This window comes from Protopterus annectens, chromosome 11.part0 (genome assembly GCF_019279795.1).
Source record: "Protopterus annectens isolate FY-2018-M chromosome 11.part0, PAN1.0, whole genome shotgun sequence".
Taxonomy (NCBI): domain Eukaryota; kingdom Metazoa; phylum Chordata; order Ceratodontiformes; family Protopteridae; genus Protopterus; species Protopterus annectens.
Genome location: NC_056745.1, coordinates 1,527,328,581 through 1,527,346,891, shown reverse-complemented (window position 1 = coordinate 1,527,346,891; position 18,311 = coordinate 1,527,328,581).

Sequence of the window (18,311 nt, the reverse complement as noted above, 5' to 3'; positions counted from 1 at the left end):
ATTGAGCAGTAGTGTGATTTGGCATTCCATTATTCTTGGAGTCCATGTTGGCCTCAGCACAGGACACCATCACATACCTTTGCTGCTGTGTGTTTTGGTTTGCAGATGATGGCTGTTACCTCAGCATCTGCAATGTCAGGGGACCATCAGCCTGCTGGGATAGGTATTTTGCACACTGGGGGGTGTTTGCACTGCACCTGACAGGTTGTATATTAGCAATATGTGTGTGTGTTTGGTATGTTGTTTGTAATATCTGTATGATTCGGAGCATATCTGTGGATGCCCAACATGGTTCCTACCATCAGTTGGGTAACCCTTGTGATTATCCTTAGTGTCCTGTACGTTTTGTATCTTCATAGGTTCATGGGTTCATACTAGGCTATACACCTTAGGCCATTAGTAAGCCTAGCCAGAGTGTGTGTGTCTTTCACCACCCCTTGCTATGTTCAATTATGGCCATTTATGAAGTTCTTCACTGTGCCTCTGTCTGGTCGTGACACAGTGAGGACCCCCAGTATACATGTACGGTCATCCATCCACCTGGCAATATTCCTTTTGAGGGGTGTCAGTGAGGGGCTCTGCCTGCCATGGATTGGGATCCTGTTTCTGGGTGTGGGGAGCCTCTAGGTTATGTATCTGTCCCTCCAGCACATCTTATTTCATTATGTGTTGAAGCTGACATCTGTGACTCTCACAGCTCCAATGGCTTTGATTTCCTGTGGTGGAGCATGTCCATTACTCCTGTGTTGGACATGGCCTTGTACAACAGACATACAATACCTCTGTGTAAGCAGTCTGTGACTGCAGTCAGCTGGGGTGTCTACAGCCAGGCAGCATATGACATATATTTCACACCCTTTATCCTGTTGGTGGGGTAACTATGAGGTCTTCTGAACTGCTGCAGGTGTCACATACGGAACATCCCATATGAGTCATTGTACTAGATTATGGGTCTGATAAGGGAACAGTACAGCAGCACAGTGACCTCTGTTGATGTTGATGTGAATCCTTTCATGATACGGTGTCCAATATCGACAATCTTCATAGCCACATTGGCATTGTGGGTGTCACATGACAGATTAATGTCGACTTGTGTCCCTAGGTCCCTGATTACTCCTTGCATACATAATGGTTTGACACCTATGTGGTAATTTGTGTGTACCTTGTCTGGTATTTGGTGGGACATTCATACTGTCCAGTGTCTTCAGGATGTCTGGGTGGAGTTCTTGTGTGTGAGAGTGTGGTCTGTCGCATGCTACAGACTGTACAGTGGTTTTGACTACAGTTATGTGCACATGGGTGGTCTCCGCTGCTTTGTGCATTGTCATTTACCTGGCAATATGGGTGTCTGTGCTGCATATGGATACTCCCCCTCCTTTGATGTTTTGGTGCAGGTGTTGGGGCCATAACACATGATATGTGGTATAACCTAGTAGTGCTGGTGTGCTATCACTAGGCTTGCAGCAGGCTTCTGTCACTGCACAGACATCGGTGTTCTCCATAATGGGAAGTGCCTCAGGGGCATGCATATTGCAGTTTACACATCTGGCATTGGTCAGCATTACCCTTATGTTTCCTACCACTTATGTTTTCTAGGGTGGTGGGTAGTCTTTTTGGCCTTGCCTACATACGGCTCTATGGAGGTGGCAAAGGCCTTATCCAGTATCCAGACGCACATGGGTAACAGGTGCAAGCCATCCCTGGAACAGCAGCATGGCTTGTCATACTTGATATCTCAAGCAGACAGACATTAGACCCTCTTGGACTGACAGCTGTAACTGTGCCAGCTGTTAAACATGAGCATTCTGTGTTTGTACTGTGGCATCATTCTTGGTGAGGGATGGATGCTGCACACAGCCAGTGTCATACCGCCCTGGGGTACATACTCAGAGGGACCACCCATGTCTCTTTTCATGTTGACCAGGGAGGTACATCTCAGGTAATTCACACCAGCATGGACATTGAGTGCATCATATTTCTGCTTGCTTTGGGGCGACCTGCGTACTTGTGTTATGTGGCATTTTGTGGCAGCCTACAGGCAGCTTACTCTACCCTTTCCCTTGTTCAGTCTGGTGAGTGGGACAGCAGTGTCTCTGCCTATACAGACACCTATTACGACTGTATCAGGCATGTTGTTTCTCCTTCTGGCCTGTGACTGTTTGGCACACCAGCTTTGCGTACTATTCGTTGCATGTGCTATGTTTGAAGGTTGTGGTTGCTTGTGATCTGCTTTGGAGGCTTCTGTTGGTGTGGTGTGTTTGTAATTAAGGCTTCCGGGAATATTTGTCTGTGTTTATGTGTTTGGTTTACAGTTGTGGTAGGTCTATGTGGGACTGGGTTTGTGGTGTATGTGGTTACATTCTCCTCCTGACTAGTTTTGACAGTACTGAGTTGGTGGAGCTCAACCTCTGGTTTGGATACATGGATGCATCTATCACATATATTTGTATTTATTGGGGGGTGGTGTGGTTGTCTGTGTACTTGGGATTGGTGTCACATTGCCTCTGGATTCACAGATTCTACTTGTTGTGGCTGGACTTAGTGGATTGTATGTGTGGACATATGTTATTGCCATACTACTGGTCAGTGATTACTTCCCTTTTTATGTTTGCTCTGTCATGTGGTAGCTTCCTCATTCTCTTGCATGGTTTGGTAATGGCTGGAGTCCAGCATGCCAGATGCCTGCGTGTATGGTATTGTGTATTGTTGTTATTTGTGATTGCATACTCCAAGCATTCCTGGCTGTGTTCATGGAATGCCTGTATAACATGTTCTGTGGTGTGTCCCATATTCTGCACTTGCACAGGGCCTTTTGTGGATTCAACATCGGTTTTGAGGGCTGCAACCTATGCTTTACACATTTTTTTCACTGTGGTATTCTGGCCAGGGACTAGGGTCAGGATGTGTATATCCAGTGTGATTACTCTATGGTCTGGTCTTACCAGTGAGGGGTACACTTCTCATCTTGCCATCCAGTACACATGTTGCTGATTATCACATCCAGTATGCTTACCCCTCTTGTGGGAGTGGTACATTGTTCCTGGGCATTTTGGTTTATGGATTCTGGGTAATTTTCTCCTACTGTGTTGGTGCTAGTATAATGCTCCCGGTGTATGTCTGTGTATTTTCAGTCAAGCAATATAATGTGGTTTGAGGGGCTTGATATATTCATGTATTCCGACATAGGCCAGGTGCAGTTCCTGGTATTAGGACAGTAGTCTGCAGCAGGCTATATACTGGGAGGCGGTTTTAGCCATTGGTATTAGACCATGGCTAATCCATGCTGCTTCTTGTTATGGTACCAACATGGGGGTGTGGTTATCCTTGCCATTTCTTGCTAGTCACCCTCCTTTTGTAGCTTGTTCCATGTTTTGCGGCTGTACAGCACAGTATGAGGTGTGACCTGGTAGTGTTAGGGTGCTGATGTGAGCCTTGACCCAGTTCTCTATTACAGGACTGGTATCTACATTCTCCATACTGTGTGAGTTTACACTGCACGCATCTTGCTGTTTAGACATCTGTCATTGGGTAGCATTACATCTAGGTTCCTATCCCTTGTAGAACCTATGAAGGTGGGTTTGTGTTTTGAGACTTACCTATTCAGGGCATGTTGTGGGTACTGACAGCCTTTGCCAGTATCCATGGGGCATGGCATGATAGGTGCACGCCACCCCTAGCAGGTGGTGCATGATGTCATGCTCCGCATGTCTTCCCAACCTGAAACACATTGGCTCCCCTTTGACTAACTGCATTACTTCAGCCAGTTATTGAACTTGATCATCCCATCGTTATTTTGTGGCTTCATGCTTGGTGAGGGTGGATGTTAGTCAGGGTGCTCATGTGTGCATATAGTACATGGTGTTACATTACTTAACACACGGCATTCATGCCTCAGGTGGTGCTGCAGGGCTGCCTCTGTCGGATGCGCATATTACACTTCCCTGTACATGTTTGTGAGCAGGTCATGTCATTTTAGGCATCCATGTTATTATTTGAGTGAGTCAGAGGGGGTATCATTCCCAGGGTTCCTACTGAGCCAGTGTATGTGCTATGCGTTGCCTCTTTGCCAAGGCCAGGGCATACTGGGCATGCCTCCTTCTGCCTACTGGGGCAGGCTCAGGTTGTTCCTCCTCTGAGTCACGCTCTGCCTGTGATGGCCTTGGCAATGGTGGGGGGCTGTATGGCCCGGCCCTATGCTGGTCCTGCTGCAGCTGTTTTCGCAAGATCATATTATGTAGCATAGCACATACCATGACAATTTGGGTACATGTAGTTGGTGTGTACTGCAAGGCTCCACCAGATGTGTCCAGACACCGGAACCATGACTTGAGCAGCCCAAACACACGCTCTATTACATTACGTGTTTGTGCGTGTGCCTCATTATGGCGTTCCTGTTCAGGTGTGTGTGCGTTTCTGATGGGTGTCATCAGCCATGGCTCCAGTGCATAACCTGCATCCCCCACTAGGTGTCCGTGTGGGATGTCCCCATTGGCAAATGTCTGGTACAGCTGCGTCAAATGCCAGATGTGGGAATCGTGGTAACTCCCAGGGCAGCCAGCACACACATTCATTATTATGCCCTGGGCATCACACATGACCTGGCAATTGATGGAGGGGAAGCCCTTGCAGTTAATGTAGGCCCTACCCCGCTCACCGGCTGGTGCTTTGATGCATATGTGCATGCAGTCTATTGCACCCATTACCTCAGGGTATTCCGCTATTTGCTGGAAGAGACGCATATTGCTGGCCAATACCTCACGGGCATTGGGGAAATATACATGATCACCGACATGTGCTGACATGGCATCCAGGAACTGGTGCAGTACCCTGGATGCTGATGCCTGTGATATCCCCATCATATCACCAGTTGGTCTCTGGAAGGTACCTGTTGCTAGTATTCTTAGGCCAACACATACCTTGGTTTCCACTGGGATGGGTTCCCCTCTGTTGGTTCTGTGTGTGAGGCGTGGCCTGCACAGCTCAACAATTTGCTGCAGGAGCTCTCTGTCCACTCTATAGCACCCTACTATCTCCAGCTCATGTAACCCCTGGTAGGTGACCCTGGGCCTGTACACTCTTCTCCGTCTCCTCACTGTGGGTTGTCTGGCACCATCTGCATTGTCACCACCCTCAGCAAGTCGCCTATGTCTCATTATGACAGCTATGGCAACCCCTAACATTTCTGCTCTGAGTGAAGCTTTTTCAGTTTTCACTTCTATTAGCTTACTCCTGTCTTGCAGTGTCTCTTAAGAGAAACATCCTGCACTACTGTTTGCAGAGTTTTAAGTGCTGGGCTGGGCTACTATTCTGCCTGTGTAATTGCCTGCTTCTAATTGTTTTCACCTGCTAGCTTCAGCAGTTATCCATGCTAGCTTCCTATTAATTCTGTTGCTTCCTTTTTCCTCTCTGTTTCCTCAGGGATGAGCAACGTGCATACCATCAGAAACACGCTCACAGTGGCTTACACATGCGCACACGTGCTTACACGGTTCAGAATCTACTTATTTGGGTTAAAACGCACGCACACCCGCGCAAACAGTGTTAAACATCTCCCAACACGCTCCCACATGCTCAGTCTGCCTTACACGAGCGCACACTGCCCTACTCGCGCTTCATGGCACGCACACATGCGCGTGCACACCCAGCAAGAAACTTTGGTGTAAGTAACAGTGTACATGTTCTATTTCTTGACTTTCCATGACTTATCTAGTGGCACACCTCTTTCCATGATCTGTGTCTGTCATCTGACATGTTACACTGGCCTCCAATGAACTGCATTTCTTTCTACCATTCCCCCCTGTGATGTCTCCTATCTCCTACTCTATTCCTCCCCCTTATGTATCTCACTACTCAGACTGTGCTCATTTGCTATGTGACTGTGAGATTCAGTATCCTAACCCTCATTTACATGAGATTGCCTACTAATGCTTAGTTACATGTCTTAGACTCAGCTTCCCCCCTTAGCAACCACTACACGGTGGCCATGTTGTTTTTGGTCTGCTGGTCCCTGCATTGTCATTCCATGTATTGCATGAAACCCACATTTGTGGGTTTATAACCTTTATTTTCATGTTTTATACAGCGTAGCCCGTTTGCGCGGGGCTGCGCTGGGTTTAAACATCGGCGATCGCCAAAAAAAAAATTATATTTTTAATATTTTGGCATCGGGTTATATTGCCAATGGCCACATATTTGGCCATTGGCATGCTGCCTGAGTCATATGCACCCTTTTTTTGGAGCTGACATGGCTCCGTTGTGGAATTTGCAGAAACGTACTCAGTTGTCAACTGAGTACATTTCTGCAGCTAAAATGTTTCTTACACGGACTGGTTTCTGCTTCGTGGATCACTAATATACCTCATTTGCATACCTTTCGGCTGCAAGTGAGGTATTTAGCATGTCCACGCCCAGTCCGTGTAAGAGACGTTTTAGCTGGTCTCTTACACGGAGTTTAGGGATGTTCCTGGATCGCGAGGCTTGCATGGAGTGTTGCACATCTCTTACACTCCGTGCAAGCCTTCGTGAATCCTGCCCAATGTCTTTAAAGATCATATAATACATAAAGTTACAACATAACAAAATGATATGTTAGAAAAATCTATTACTATTAGAGAACTAAAAGAACAAATAAAAGGTTTCAAAAAATAACAAGGCTCCTGGTTTAGATGGTTTAATTTCAGAGTTATATAAAATAATCCCAGAGAATGTGCTAATAACTCTTATAAATGCTTTTGATGAATTTAAACCCTCATTAAGTATTGTACCTTCTTGAAAATATTCTTTGATTTCCCCAGTTTTAAAATAAGATAAAAACCCTAAGTTATGCTCTTCATATCGACTTATTTCATTATTAAATGTTGACTATAAAATTTTCATGGCTATTTTGACTAAAAGGCTAAACAATATAATACCAAATTTAATTATTAATGATCAAACTAGATTTGTATTAGGAAGAAATATTCATGGTAATACAATTAGATTTATTTCATTAATAGAGTTTGCTATTAATAATAAAAAGAGTTAGTATTATTTGTAGATATTGCTAAGACATCTGATTCAACTAATTGGTTATATTTACAAAATAATCTAAATGCATGCAATTTTTCATTAAACTTTATAGAATTAATAATGAAACTATATAATACCATTTTTCTTTTGTTAAAATTGGTTCTTTTCTTTCCTGTTCATTTAAAGTATCAAAGGGAACAAAACAAGGATATCGACTATCGTCGTTACTCTTTGCCTTATCTATAGAACCTTTTGCCACATGTATTATAGAGGGTCTATATTATATCCTCGAACGCTTAAAAAAGCGAACGCTGGTTGATAGAACTTATTTTTGCGAAACTGCAAAATATCGAAGCAGCAGAAACTCAAATTTTTTCCTAGGGAAATAATTTGGTTGTCCGTTTCTGTTGCTTCAGTATTTTCAGTGTTATGGTGGAAAGTTACTGGTCAGATTCAGGTAAGTGTGCGATTGTGTGGATGTGAGTGTTAGGGTGATTTAGGTGAGTTAGGGTTAGGGCTCGGTTTAGGTGTGTGTGCGACTGAGTGGACATGAGGGTTGGGCAGATTTAAGTGAGATAGGGTCAGGGAGCGAGTGAGGTGAGTGTGCGATAGTGACGGACCTTAGGGTTAGGGTTTGGGTTAAGGTAAGTGGGTAGTTAGTGGTGTGTGCCTAGTTTAGTGTAGGGTTAGGTATCATGTTTTAGGTGTATGTGTGTGTGGATTTCTGTTTGTTTGGTGTGCTTGTGTTGAGTGTATGTGTTTTGAATCAGCAATTATTTTCCCTGGGAAAAAAATTTCTGATCTGACAGTTCGAGATTGCAAGCTTTCACTTAAATTAGGTCGATCAATCAGCGTTCGCTTTTTTAAGCATTCAATGATATAATATGGACCCTATTATAAATAATAATGAAATAAAAAGTTTTTTAGTCAATAACACTTATAACTCTAAGATCCAGTTATTTGCAAATGATATTTTATTAACTACTAGTAACACTGAATCTTCAATAGAGAATGTTAAGTCATTAAATTAATTTGAGAAAAATTCTGGATTAAAATTTAATCATAATAAAATGAAAATAATGCTAATGAGTAAAAAGCAACATTTAAGTTAAAAATACAATGAATTTAATTGGAAAAATAAACAACTTAAATATTTAGGGGTAAATGTAGAAAGAAATTGTAGGAGTAGCATTAAACTATATAAAATATTGCTAATAATATCTCAAAATTCACTGAAAGTTGGGGCTAAGTGGCGTGCCACCAAAAATATCTCAGACCAGCAAACTTTTAGGCAACTGAGAAATATAACAAAAAAAGCTGTACTCACAGACAAAAATAACTTTTATTGCAAACTGCAACAAACCCAACAAAGTACTCCACAAAAGTTCTGGACAAGTATCAATAGACTTCTTCACCCAGGACACTCCAGTACTCCAGCACCACTAAGGTCTAGTCTTAACACTACCCAGCAAACTGCCAATGTCTTCAATACCTTCTTCACAGAAGCTTTACAATCTCTATCCAGTCAACTATCCCCAGATAGCTCAAGCCTCTCTACTCCCAATTCTACCACTCTCCCTTCTTTCCGACTACAACCCATCTCTACTACCTGCATCTTTAAACTTCTCTTAAAACTTAAGACATGTACTCCTTCTGCTGACCAGATACCATCTGAATATCTACAAAAAGCTGCAAAACCCATAGCCTATACTATATCTATCCTTATTAACAAAACCATTAATGAGGGAACTATCCCAGCCATCTGGAAAATCTCTCACATTATACCCCTACACAAAGGTGGTAACTCATATGAATATTCTAACTATAGAACCATAACCCTTCTATCACCCTTAGCTAAAATCATGGAAAAATGCATTCATCGTCAGCTACTAGAACATTTAATTCAATAAAATATACTAATAGCCAGCATGGTTTTAGACCATTTCACAGTACCACCACTGCCCTCTTATCCTTCACCGATTCCATTGACAGAAACCGTAATAATAAAATCCTCTCTTCAGCCCTCTTCATTGAACTTTCTAAAGCCTTTGATATGGTAAACCACGCTCTGCTTATAAATATTCTCAAATCCCTTTCTCTTGAAACTCAGGCTGTACAATGGTTCAATTCCTACCTCAGTAATAGGCAGCAGGCAATGCTTTGGGAGAACAACATATCATCACACCTTCCAGTCACACTTGGAGTCCCTCAGGGCTCCATTCTAGGTCCTTTCTTGTTCTCACTATTTATCAATGATCTATACTTCGCAATTCCCCAAGCTACCTGTATTAAATATGCTGACTATTCAACAATCATATGCTCAGCCAATTCCTCTTCTGAACTGCAATCCCTGACTCAGATGGTATTCAATACTGTGGAGACATGGTTCTTAAAATGTTATCTCCTCTTGAATCCCCAAAAAAAACAAGCTCCTACTCTTTACTCCTTCTAGCAAGTCCTCCCCTGTAGATTTCTCAGTAATATCTAACACTAGTACCATCATATCCCCAGATTCCACCACCAAACTCTTAGGAATTACAATAGATAATAACCTTACCTTTGATAGCCATATTAACAACACTATAAAAACAGTAAATATAAAAATGGGCTCCCTATACAGGATTAAATACTTTCTGACTCCTATAGCCAGAACCACAACTGCCCATTCCCATCTAATGTCAACTATTCTTTACGCCTCACCCATATACACTAATTTGAAAAAAAAAGAATCTTCTCAAGTTAGCTAACTCCTACAATAACATTGCCAGATTTGCATCTGGGAATCCCTTTAGAACTCACCATTGTCAGAATCTAAAACAGCTCGGTTGGCTAGAACTACAAAACCAACTCCATCTTACCCAGCTTATCATTGTCCATAAAATCCTAAATCAACCTAATAACACTCCTATCCTCTCTTACCTCATCATCCCCTACAAAAATCTTAATACATTATGCTCTTCAAGCAAACTCCTAGTTAGTATAATCAAGGCCAACAACTTAGCAGGGGATTCCCTGTTCTCAAACACTGCTGGAAACATTTGGAACCTACTACCTAATGAACTCACTTCACTCACCTCCGTAGCCCACGTTAAACAGAATCTCAAAAGACACCTCAAATGTCATTGGCTATGCCCCTGCAGTAACCCTGACTAATTCTGTGCCCTCTCCACTAATATTTTACAAGATCCTACTTTGTTTAATTAAGTTATCTCTTCTCACTACCTCTGACTGTCGAAATCATAATCATAGAAACCTATAGGAACTACCTATGAACATTAAGTATTATCTACTGCAAATGATTTCTTGTATCATACTGTTAAAACAGTTGTTTTACCCTGTATGCCATTTCTTGTAATATTTTGTTTTCATTTTTCTGTGTTACTACTACATTTAGTGTTGTTTATAATCCTTATTATCTTGTTTAGATTTAGAACTGCTTTCTTATTTTTAGTGTTTCTAGCGGAGCTTTTCTCCCCAGGCCTCTACTGTAAATGGACATATATCCAGCTAGACTAGCCCGGTTAACAAATGTAAAATAAAAATAAATAAATAAATAAAATTGATAATACTACCAAATATATTATATGTTGATCAATCATTAGTACTAATGCCCCTGCAAGAAAATCATTAAGCAATTAAATATTATATTACTAAAATTTGATTTGTATCATCAAAAAACAAGAATATCTTACAGTTGGCATAGTAAGAGCTGGGAAGAAAATGGTATTTCATTTCCCAATACTGATCTTTACATAAAATTTACTATTTTAAGCATTGTAACTCTTTGGTTTAATCCAACAAGTAACTCAAACTGGAACTGTGTTCATGAAACAGCTTTATTTTCAAATATGGCAACTGAAATAAAATGTATTTTTTCATCTAATATTAATATGGCATTTTGGATGCTAAAAGATTATTGTCTGAATAATGGAAGCATTGCTAAACATACATATGGAATTAGGCACATCTTATATATGTTTAAAATGGTAATGGAAAGTAATTGTTTAGTTAAAAGTTATTGTTCCTGATTTTCATATAGCTTGTTCTATTGGTTGTTTAGAGTCTTTTAATGTGAATATAATATCAGTCTTGAAAAAAATAATTAAAAATTTGATATAGTTTTTGGATGGAAATAAGATAAGTTCTGCAGAAAATCTTTTAGCTAAATATAATGTAAATAGCACAAATTGGTTAGATATTCAAACTCTAAGAGAGTTTATAAATAGTTTATAACTACCATTAGTTATGTATACTAAACCCATCCCAAAAATGTTAGAATTATTTTGTCAGATTAATACTATCAGTTATAAAAATAAGACATACTTGTCTATAATCTATAACATTTTAAGAACTGAATTTATGAGTTTTGATGAATCCCATTGGACATAATCAACAAAAAGTTTTATCTGAAGTCTGTAAGCAACTCCATAGCATCCATCTGTTGGAAAATATGTACCTGTAGGTTTCTAGATAGAAGTTTTAATGCCAAGTAAAATATCCCTTTTCTATTAAAAATAAAACTTGAAATGTTGGAGATGTAATGGAGATTTAGAAGCAGACTGGGAATATATGGTCCTAAAGTGTCAAAAGGTTGCTTTACTTTGGAATGAGTTTAGAAGTTTGTTAAAGCCTTGTGGTCAAACAATGCGATGTATCAAATTATGTATTATTATTTAATGTTCCAATTCCAGGTCCTATTCTTAAAACTCAAGTGCCTCTTGTATGGTCAATCCTGGCTATTGCCAGAAAAGTTATTACTTTAATTTGGAAAAGTAATAACTATGTCTCTTTCTCAGATTTCATATGTCTAGCAAAGTTATGTGTGTAATGAAGAGTTACAAACCTTACATAACACAACTATAAATATCAAACATAAGAAATTATCATGGCAAAAACTTAAAGATTTATTAGAGAAATATTAATGTGGTTTTCAGATAACATTTGTTATGAACTATGTATATAGTTTTTTTTGTATTGATTCCTTTATTGTTTATATGCTTTATTGTACTATTTATTCAAATTCATTTCATTTTAAAATGAAATGAAATAAAAATTAAAAAGAAATAGGAACATTAAAAGTTTCAAAGATGCACTTAAAGTGCATCTCTTTACTGTGGAAATGAACTCAAGGAGATGGTAGTGGAATAGAACCCATAGCCATCTAATCTTAAAGTACCAAAGGCAAGTATGATACCTGCTAATCAGCTGATACTGCTAGTGGAGAGAACTAATAAATACATAAAAGTGTTGAGGTTAACTGTCTATAATATTCAATCCTTTTATAGCTTTTTCACAGGCACAGCTGCATATATTATTTTCTGTATCTCTTGTCTTTGATATTGATAGTTCCTAATGTCATCTTGTGAGATGGCTTCTTCAAATGAGCAACTTTCCAGCTAATAACAGGCAAATAAAATGTTGGGCAGTAGGTGAGAAATCAAAAGACAATAAGACTTCTTGTCTACAGTGCACTGCACTGGATAGTTTGAATATCTGCCTCCCTGATATGCATGTTTTTATATTTATAGTAATATTTGCTGTTTGAGCTTCATGTTGCTGACAGGCATAGTGCAAATATCATGAAAGAAGATAGAACATCATGCAATAACTGTCAGTTTGTAACTCAGTACATTGATAGCTCTTAATCATTATGTGGATATGCTGTTTTCACTAATATTGCCAAAGTCAAGTGACTTAAAAAATTATTGCATGGCATTAAATGAAAGTTTAGATGATGACAGCTGTTATTGATATGTTCATTATATGCTGTGCCATTTGGTAGATACTAAGTGTTTCTGTTTTTAATATACTTGACTATGGTTTCTTACAACATGGGGGCTCTTGTAAAGCAATAGGATAACTGTGAGTTATGTCATCAAGGACATCAGCATGATTTATTTAACATTTGTTTACCAGGAAAGTCTGATTTAGAACAAAGCCAATTTTAAGTAGAGGACCAGGGAGAAATGCTCTAGACGCATGTCTTTGTGACATGGGAGGAAAGAAGAATACTGGAGGAAACCCACGTGAATGCAGGGAGGACATGCAGGCTCGAAACAAACGATTCCCCAGCCAAAAATCAAACCAGAGAACCTCTTGCTATGAGGTGATAATGCAAGCATTGCACCACTGCACCATCCATGATGCTTGTGGGGTAAAATGTGAAGTGTGTGCATCCTCGGTAGGTGATTCACTTCATTGTAGTTAAAAGTAAGTTTTTGTGAGTTAGGGATTGCTGAGTTACACTTTGATGGTTATTTATGTAGTTCTGTGATTAGTGCCCAGATACAGAGTTTTATGGATTGGACACATAACCAACATAAAAGATAAGTACAAAATTTATCACAAGCTATTATTTTAAATACACCGCTTGCAGTATATTTATTATAGTAACAATTAACACATACAAATATACGCACACATTCATCACAATTTGGTCAAGATAATAACATCATTATTATTATCATCATTATTACTATCATTAATTTTTATTTGTTTCATCATTATTATTATTAATTATTATTATTGTTAATTACTTACATATTATAATAAATTGTGTAACATTGTTTCAATTGGCAGGGTTAGTTGTTAGTTTTTAGCTTTTAGTTTTTAGTTTTTAGTTTTTTTATTTGATAGTGTTTGCACACAATGTATACTTGCTAATTGTGCATCATACACTGTTGGTTGAATAAACCTTTTACGGAAAGTTAATTGAACAATTGAGCAATCAACTGTTGATTAAGGAAGATATTTAAGAGGTCCTTGTACAACATTAATTGTTCTGAAGAAGTTCGGAGACACGGACGAAACCTAGGTCGACGTTTTTCTATGTATTTTAGTTTGTATCAATAAATTTCTTTTAAGCGTTTATGGACCTTGGAATTTGTCTTCCTTAAAGTACAGCAGCAATACAGTATTTGATCCAGCACTTCCACCCAGGTTGCTGAGCTTTCTTCCTACGTTTTACTTTTGGAGGTATTTGGTTCCTGTTTTTTTATGGATTGAGAGTGGATTTAGCATTAGGTCAAGGGATGGAATTTTAGGGTTAAGGAGTGGGATTTAAGATTAGGGAGTAAATTTTTTGGTTAGTACATTGAAATGGCATTGGTTACATAGAGGGAGCAGGCATAACTTGGATTTGCAAACCAGAAAGTAAGATAAGCAAAGGGGTTACACATGCGTAGTATATGTAACCATCAACATGATGTATGCAAGCAAAATTGTTCATATATCTGCATATTTCTCAAACCACACACCTAGAAATGAATTGCTTCCACACAAAACAACTCATCCAATGGCAAAACACATCACAAAGACGCGGAAATTGTAGGCAGCAAAAAAAGTGAAACAATGAATCACTGAGCCCTAAATGAAAACAAGATACACACACACATATATATATATATATATATATATATATATATATATACACACACACACATACATTTACATAAATTACAATGTATAATAAAGCATTTCATAAATATTTGTACATTTAAATAAAGCTACTGTAAAGAAAGTCTCCACTTTGTGAATTTGAACATGGAAATATGAAGATGCACATATAAGTAGTTTGCAGTAAAAAGGAAGACAGAAGAGACATAAGTGGCTAAATAATGTGGCTTATTTATTTGCTTGCTTTTGTTTACTATGAAAGAACAGCTGTGTTACATTGGCTATTTTAAGCATATGCCCACGGAGAAAATCTCCAAGAAGCTATACATGTACAAGAGTCTAGATAAACTCAAAAGAAAGGACAGTGTACAAAAAAATGAGGTTCCTTAAAATGGAATAAACAGGAACTATTATGGAATAAACAGTAACTATCATACAAAGAAATAAAGTGTTGTACATTGTAAGATGAGACATTGTTGCATATTACTGAACGTCAGTGAAGCAGGAAATTACCATTATAAATGTAGCAACATTACTAAGCTGTACAGAGTACCAAACATATGAGAGCTAAAGTAATATCGAAAGGAAGATTTCAAATCCCCAGTGGAGTGGATTTAGCATAATGGTTAAGGTCTTCATCTAATGAATGCACAGTACAAGGTTTGATTCTTACCTTAAATTATTATCTAAACTGTAAATAGCCCTTTAGGTTAGTTAACCTAGAATTCACCTATAAAGATATTATCTGTTTCACCAAAAAGCTTCAATTGAGCATTACTGCTGTTTGCACTTTTAGAAAGGAATTTCATTTTTACAAGTTATTTCTGATTGTTTTTTTTTTTTATTTGATTTTTCAGAAACGAATGTACTAGAATATGGTCCTATGTTTGGCTATCGAAGAAACATATCCTCTAACGGCTAAATATTGTACTTAAAACATCTAACCAGTAAATTACTAAACATGGATTACTTTGAAAATAATTTCATCGAATCACCATAGTTGGCCAACAACCAGGAAGTACTGCAATGCATAATGTAAGTGAGGGAAGCCTTTTAAATATGCCCTATTCCCTACACTAGTGCATTCTTGGAGTTTATATATATAGTTAGGGGGTGCAGCCTCTCACACTGCTTGGTTGCGTTCTCAATGCTGGCCAACTATGGCTATCCGATGAATTTATTTTCAAAGTATATATATATATCAATATATCAATATACTATATCAATGTAAAATTATGTTACTAAGCTTCTTTTAATGCAACTTTAACTTTATGCATATAACACAACATATGTGAATATTTTTGCTATAACTGCTATTATATCAATATTGTTTAAAATTGTACTTGTTTAAAAATGTACTACTGGAGCATTTCTCCTCGGGTCTCCACTGAAAATGGGCCACAAGCCCAGTTGGGCAAACCCTTTTAACAAATATCAATAAATAAATAAATACATAAATAAATAAATAAAGTAAGATGTGTTCAGTAATTTACTTTTTATGTGTTTTACATACAGTGTTAAGCTGTTTGAGGATTTTGTTTTTGAACATAGATCCACTGGAATATAAGAGTCTTAGTAGGATGTTAGGTGGTGTGACACTCCACAGTTACTAAGTCTGAATGAGTTCATTGTAGCCATATAGGCTAGAATCAATAATGCAGGAAGCTACAAGAAGGTTGCTTCCAGGATTAATCTTTCTTTGAGCTACTCCCTCCTTTGTAGTGCTCCACAGGACTCTATTTTTGAAACTTTAATGCTTACTTATTCACAATGTGCATACTTCTTGTCAAAAGACATTATTCAGAAGAAGGATACCATAGCACCATTAAGTAAATGATTCTCTGCTTTACCTCTCCTTTCCTTGGATGCATACTTTAGATGCTTACTGTATTCGACTTTAACATACTTGCTGGTGTTTTGTGTTCGTGCATGTTTTTTTAAAAATAACTGTTGTGGGTGGCCCATGGGTTGAAAACAACCAAGGTCTTTAAGGTGAGCTTAATCTGCCATTTATAACGACTATAGCAGGACATAAAGAAACAAGCTTGATTTAAAAAAAAAAAAAAAGCTCCTTTCTTTATTTTCTGTTACAGTTATTAAAGAAGTGCTTTGTTTTTGTATTATTTTCAGCTGACAAAGCAGTTCAAATTTTATTTCGTAAGAAGGGTTGTAAACATGCATCTACATGTTACTGCCTGACTTAGTAATACAATGTTGCTGTTTCCTGGAATGTCGAGTATACACAATATTTAGTTATGTTGTTGCTTTAATCTTTATAAAAAAGAAAACTGCAGTCCATTGCATGTTTGCCCCTACAATGGCAAGAAGCTCTTTGGAAAGCCAGTATTCTTGCAGCTTGCTTTATAATTACTATATTTTATTTAAAATAGGCTGCAAAATAAATGTATTCTTATTTGCTGCTTTTGTGTCAAACTGCTGTCCCCTAGGGCCTCTTCTATTTTCAGGGTGTGGGTCAATGCAGGCTTCATATACAGGTATACTGAGTCTTAGGGTGCTGCAATTCATGTGTAGTTTCAGTGGTGCAACAGGTAGTACACTTGCAACTTACTTGTTGCAGAAGTTTAGTGGTTCTGTTCCCAAATAAGGCAGATTGATGGTTAACATTGTAGTGTAGCAGTAAGTGTTAGGGGAAGTTGCACTTCTAAGTGGGCTGTATTTTGGATGAGATGTTAAACCAAGGGCCCATCTGCATGATATGTTGGTAGCTCAAGTGGATGTAAAACATTTCATGACAGTTATTGAAAACAGTAGGGGTCCTTTACCTTACAATACTTATTTATATCATGTACAACTTTTTTATTTACAATATATGCAGTTTATCTCTTTTTACAATATATACATTAATTATGCAATTTAACAGTTTTTATAAATACATACTCAAAATAACATATTCCTTCTTTTACAAAACAACTTCTTCATTTCTCATTATTTGACCCCCACTCCATTTCCCACAAGTAAAACCTTATTTGTTTAACATCTTTGCTAGATCCCACTTTTCACTAAACATAATTTCTTTCACTCCTTAATTCTATAGTATCTAAATTACAGAAAATATTTTATCAATTGTTTCAGCATAACTTTTCAACTTGTCCCCATAATATCCATACTCAATCATATATGTATTGTGACTATTAACATCCTTATAATTTTCTAAATATTTCAAATCTATCACCTTATTCCATAATGATTTAACTTTTTTACAGCTCAAGAAAACATGTTCACTGATTTCAAACTGATTGCAATATATATATATATATATATATATATATATATATATATATACAATTTCTCTTATTTTTACTTTTATAAGGCATATTTACCTTTACTGGTAATTTTGGTATCAATAACCTTGATAACAAATCTTGACATTTTCACATACTTTTATATCTTTCCATTCGCCATAATTGCAACCATTTTTTGCATGTATTTTTCCAAGGATGAATATTAAAAAAAAGTATCCATAGTGCCATAATACCATAACTTCCTATCTTTTTTTCAATTTCATCAATTTTTATTTTCCAATGCTAAATTTTGTCTTGATAAGTATTAATTTCCTCATTATCATACAGTCTCCTTTTCTTAAAATTCTAAATATTTATCCATTCAGTACTGTATTTTTTTTAGAATTCTCACTAGCAATGAATTATCACTATCCTGCATATTCTTTAATATATTATACAAATGTAAAGAGGCTGCATAAACTATAGGATTTATCACCCTTTTTTACATATAAAATTCCTCTTTTGACAGATTCAACTTAGATCCCAAATAAATGTAAATACAGTCCTATAAAGAACCTTTTCAAGAGTCAGTGGAATACTAAATGCACTTGCTAAGTAAGCAATTTTAGCTAGTAAAATTGAATTAATGAAATATATTTTTCTTAA